Source organism: Quercus robur, chromosome 4 (assembly GCF_932294415.1).
Source record: "Quercus robur chromosome 4, dhQueRobu3.1, whole genome shotgun sequence".
Taxonomy (NCBI): domain Eukaryota; kingdom Viridiplantae; phylum Streptophyta; class Magnoliopsida; order Fagales; family Fagaceae; genus Quercus; species Quercus robur.
Window position 1 is genome coordinate 67,141,876 of NC_065537.1, and position 6,000 is coordinate 67,147,875.

Genomic DNA, 6,000 nt, shown 5'->3' on the forward strand with positions numbered 1-6,000 from the left:
GAACGAGTCCAATTGGGTATTAGGGTAAGGGTTTAACTGTAAGTTGGTATAAGGTACTGGGATTCCTTTACTTGTAACCACTTGTTGTGATAATAGTGGAATTTTGGGAGTGGTGACCTTAAAATCACCCGGTGGGGTTTTTGCTGTGTTGGTTTTCCTCATTTGGAAACAAATCACCATGTCAAATTTATTTTCCGCTGCATACTTAGTTCATTGGTGATTTGTTACTGCTACCATGTGTTTTCATATTAATTAACTTAATTAATTCACTTGGCTAAATTAATTGGTTAATTTGTCACAATGGGTCAATTCGTTTTTGGCCTATCAACCCCAAGTATTCTGGGATGTCTTTGGGTTTCTTGATATGTGAATCCTCACACCCTTCAGCTAAAAATCTCACCAAGTTGTGAAAGTGATTGAAAGACAATGGAAAACGCCATACTGGGGCAGCTTTTTTCGCACGTCTCTCCTTTTCGAATGGACTTTCGAACAATCAACTTAACATCATCTTGAGATTTAGCAAGAGGCATAGTCACAATTTCTTGGCAAGATCATCAGACGATGTTGCAAACTGCTTGAAGCATTCCCTTAAAGTTTGACTTCCACATTTATTAAGATTAAGAAATGGAACACATTGAAATCAAACTCTCAATCCCTTAGTGGAGTCGGCACCTAAATTAGGTCTAGGAACCATAAATATAGCGTCCTTCATGGAAGGACTAATCTTTTACTAGAGCATGTGTTTGGACTTTAGGTATGAGGATGGGAATGTGTTAGGCACCTAACCCCACTTGACCTATAGGCCGGCTTCCACTCATTATGTTCCAAATCTTAATCTCATTAAAGGCAGGTTTAATACATTATTCTAACTCACACACACTCTAGCATGCATCTAAGACATACAAACATGGCATAGTCATCCCAAACCTAGCCACTCATCTGTCATAGCATTTAAACACATATCTCCAAAGGCAGATACATCATATGGCAGAATCAAACAAGCATTTTATGTCATCCAAACATTAAAGGAATAGCATTCAATCCAATCATATTCATGTTCCTGAACCATATCATACTCGTCAAATAAATAAATGCATGTCCATGTGATTATGTATGACTTACCTCACTGCATCAGTACCCCTATACATCAGTGCATGTTCATGGTATTCAAACAATCTAAAACCCTAATAAGCATCAATGAGATGAAACAAGCAAACTTGATAGTTTTTAGACCCCTTAAACAATTGATTAAACCTAGGTAATTAGCCAAGTAGTTACTTAGTCCAATTAAACAAGTCTAGGTTATCACAATATAAAAGATCAAATCATGCAAAGCAACGGAAAATAAATAAGACAATGATATGATCACCCAGGAAACCGAACCAGTAAAAACCTGGGGAGGATTTGACCTAGCTATCCTCAAGGTAAACTTGAATCCACTATCTTGAAAGAATCGAAATTCATACAATAAGACTTACAAGCCCCCACGCTCGACTTCTTATTGCTACCAACCAGTAGAACTTACTGACATGACCACGTGCAAGCTCCGAATCCACGGACTTCTTCTTTCTTGGATTCACCACCAGCTACAAGTACACCTGCTTGTGTTTTCTTTAAGCTTCAATGGTAGCAATTGAATTGATCATCAAGGCGTAGATAAATCTTTTCCTTGAAAACCCTAAGTTTGTGTAAAGGAAAGCTCCTCTAGATCTCACAAGAGATTTACACAAACCGCAAATATGAGCAACACTAAAACGTGGCTAGGGTTTGCCTTTTATACTTAGGACAAATAAGAAACCCTAAAAACGTTTTAAAACAACTAGGGCTGAGTTAGACGAATCTGCAGAAAAGCATTCTGCCCGAGCTTCGATCGATCGAGCTAGGCCGAAAGGCACAATCCTTTCCTGCTTTAACTCAATTCCAACTTTACATAGACGCACAACTTTGAGCTAGACTTAAACACTTCTAAACACATTGTTTTGATCATGGTTTGCCAACAATACAAATTAGAGTTCTAAATACATAAAATCCTAAACTTTAGAACCTAACAAAACTAAAACAAAACAAAGAGGAAAAGGCTTAAAGATACAAAAGCTAGGTTAAAATAGAGGCTAAAACATGTGAACAGGATGAAAGAAAAACAAATAGAAATGGAATTAGACTTTCTAGGCTTGAGTATGCATGTGCATACATAGGACATATGTGTGCATACTAACTGTATGCGTATGCATACTTGTACGTTATGAGTTTGCGTACGCATGCAAGTTGCATGTGCATACATACACACCTGAAACCCTAAACCCAAAAAACTAGAGTAGAAAACAAAGAAAACACAACAGAAACAAGGAAATTAAAAACCTAGCATGCTTTTAACACAAACATGAAATAAACTAAGACTAGAAAATTACATTAAAGCTTTAAAACATGTAAACAAACAAAGGAATAAAAGAAAATCTAAGAAAAGTGAAGAGCCAAAGATAGAACCTTTACCTCAATACAAGAACTCTCTAGAACTTGATTTTGACCATTCCCCTTAGTCAATGTAGTTAAAAATAATTCAAAAATGTGTTAGTAAGCTTATAACTCAAAGATTGAGACCAGAAAAGGTCCCGATCAAATAAAATTTGACCTGAGGATGTTTTATGAAAACCCCCTCTTTGATTTACTATTTTCTAGTGAATCTTATGTGTTTTACCATTGGAGTTCATCTCCCCTTTGAAAAAGTACCATTTATGGCTTTATATATGTAAGAGACTAAATTTCTGATAGGTCGGAAATTTTCCCTCTCTACAATATAGTAAAAAAAAAGGGCTTGAAGTGGCTCCCAAATGATATGGGATTCGTAGAAAACCAAGTTTTAAGGTAGAAAACCTTTCCTTTATGGTTTTTGGAACCCTAGCATGTGCACGTGTATGCATATGCATGCATGAAGTATGCACACGTAAATCTTAAGCATGCATGCGCATAAGTGGGAATGCGCACACATGCCGTAGGGTTTTTGTGGCCTTTCTTTTCCAAAAATAGTTTATTTGATCTAAAAATAAGTTATCTTTTCCATAAACCCTTTTCTCAAGTCAATGTTCATCTAATCGGTTCCTAAACCAATCTTGAGATTTAGAATTCTTACATCATTGGGGATTGAGGGCTTGAGTTGTAAGGGGTACAAAATGCTGTGTCTACACCAAACATGAAACTTTGTCAGAATTTTGCATTGAAAAAGGGGCATTTTTGTTGTTGTAATCTAACAATGAAAGCTTTGTGAGGATAGTGTTTTGTGTACTATAAAGCACCAATGGTGAAATACTGCTAGATTTTCATCATGAAAATAAGGTGAGATGCTACCGAATTTTTGTTGAGGAAATTTGGAAATAATTCCAAAAGTTCTAGTAAAGCGTTGATAAAGACCACACCCTTTCCAAAATTAAACCTCGAAGCCCAATTCTTTTAAAGCCTTGAGAGCTAATGCCAATAGCTTGTTTTAATTGCTAATGTTTGAAAGTTAAGATTTTACCAAAACAAAGGACTGTCTCAAAGAAACCATTGTGGAGTGCCTAGCACCTTCCCCACACATAATCAGACTTTCGAACTCCAGAATCAAGATTTTTTACCCATCCGTATTAGATTAGGAAAAATCACCTTTTTCTTAGCCTAGGATTGGTACTAAAATCAATAGAGTCAGGTGACTAATCACACCTTAGAAAAAACCCAATGATTGGTGGCGACTTCATTTATTAATGGCCTTCCTAATAGTCCTACAGGTAGGGCTCCAAACACCAACTAGATAGTCCAAATTGTATATTTTTTGTGAACTTTTGGACCTTTAAACCATACCCTCTGGTAGTTCTTCTTCTTCCCTCTTTGCTCACACTAACTCTCTCTGTGTTTTCACTCTTTTCCTAGTATTTCCCCTTTTTTTCAAGTTTCCAACCAACCCTTCTTGCTTGCCTTCCCTTCCCTTATATAATCTCTCCTTTGTGGACTACTAATCATTATTGTTTCACCAGTTTTCATGCATCTCCACTTTTGCCAGAATCTCGAGGAATCATCATGCCTTCTGAGGATTCTCTTGAAACTTGTTCCAAATGCCAAATAGCATTTGGTAGCAAGTTCCCCAAAGGTACTAACAACTCTCAGCAACTGACTTTAGTTTAATCATGTCTTCATTGATTTCCCACCACCTCATCAATCGGTAGTAGGTCAAGCGCTATAGGATTCCCCCAAACGATAATTTTTATGTCCTAATACACATGTTACCGGGCTGAGCTCACTCCTATATAGTTCGAGGTCCACTTCCATCTTATGGGCTGGTTTTGGCTACTCAGGCCGATCTTGGGCCTAAGTTAAATGGGTTAGTACTGATTTTTTGGGCCTAAACCCCTCCACAGAAAACATGCTTGTTTCCCCCTTTACGTGCTTTCTTTGTTTCTTTGTTATCTCTTGTACCTGTCTACTAGCTTTGTGTTTCCTTTGTTGAAGCAAGGGTGCAACTTCTAAAATGCAAGTTAAGAAGGGCAAAAAAGAAAGCAAGAAGACGCAAGCCCAAAAAGGGCAATGTTCAGTAGATTAGGAGGCTTAGTCTCTCCACGTAGTTATCTCTTTCCCTTTCTCAACCTTTTTCTTTAGAACCATGTATCTAGAGTAGGGTTGCTCTCTTTGTATCTTGCTTGGGTCACATTCCTAGGGTATGGCAATGTCTATTTTATCTTTCCAATACCTTGTTGGGCCATACCTTTTGGATGTAGGCATGTATGCTTTATCTTTCTTGTACCTTGCTTGGGCCGCATTCCATGAGTATGGCATTGCCTGATTTACATTTCCTATACCTTGCTAGGCATACCCTTGGAGCGTTGGCAATGTCTAGTTTGGATCCCTACCAATGTTCTGAATACCGTTTCGGAACCCGTTTCAGTTTGTCAATTGGAATGGAAAATTTCGGTATCGGTCTATTTTGGTATGCCATTTCAGGTTATAGCTATTTTTTATATATTGTAGGTTATTCATCAAAATCCATATAAATTTTTAAGAATTTTATAATTATAAGTTCATATTTCAACTAATATGTCAAACTTATTAAGCCCAAATCTCAGATATCACTCAATAATAATAATAATAATAATAATAATAATAATGATTAATAATAAAAATAATAAATTAATAATTATTTTTTAGATTATAACAAGAGTAATGATAAAATTAAAATTAAAAGAGGAAAAAAAATTAAAAATGGTGAGACATGGGTTAGCCTCGTGTAATGGGGTGTCTTAGAAGTCAACACAAATGACTAAAGGTTGAAACTTTTAGCTTTCCCAAGTGACTCACGTGTGAAGGGCTCACAAAACTAAAAGAAATTAAAGTATTAACTATTAAACAATAAATCAATACAAGGCAGTGAAGGTAGACTACATGCAAAGGACTGAAAAAGAAAAAGAGAAGAAGCAAAGAACACAAAAATGCAGAAGAAGAAGCAAAAAAAAGGAGAAGCTACCAGCTGTGAAGAGGTGGGTTCCTTCAAGAAACCAACTACGTGTTGGTGATTGCTACCATAGGATCATTTCATTCAGCAAAAATCATTTAAAACGTAAAAAGGTGTGTTCTTTTCAGTACCGCCCAGAATTGATATATCAGCCAAAATTCAACGAAACAAGCTGGAATGGCTGGATCAGGCCGAAATGAACTGAAATTCAATCCGAGGTGGAACAAGGGGGTGATTCATATTGGCTAAGTGACTAGAACGAAATTTTCCAACCATTTTGGCTGGTGCAGAATGAAATTAATCACAATGTTCCCTACTTTGTGTGCTTGCATTGTGCATGATGTATGTTTGTGTATATATTTATATGTTTGTTTTTTTGTGGGTGGTCATGCACTTTTTATTATGGACTCCCATGGTTAGGAGAGCAGCCCTCTCGTGATCATGGGTGCTCTTAACCTTGTGGTGTGGATATGCACTCAAGGTGACTGTTGTAGACGTATATTCGTACTACATCGTGTGCATGATCA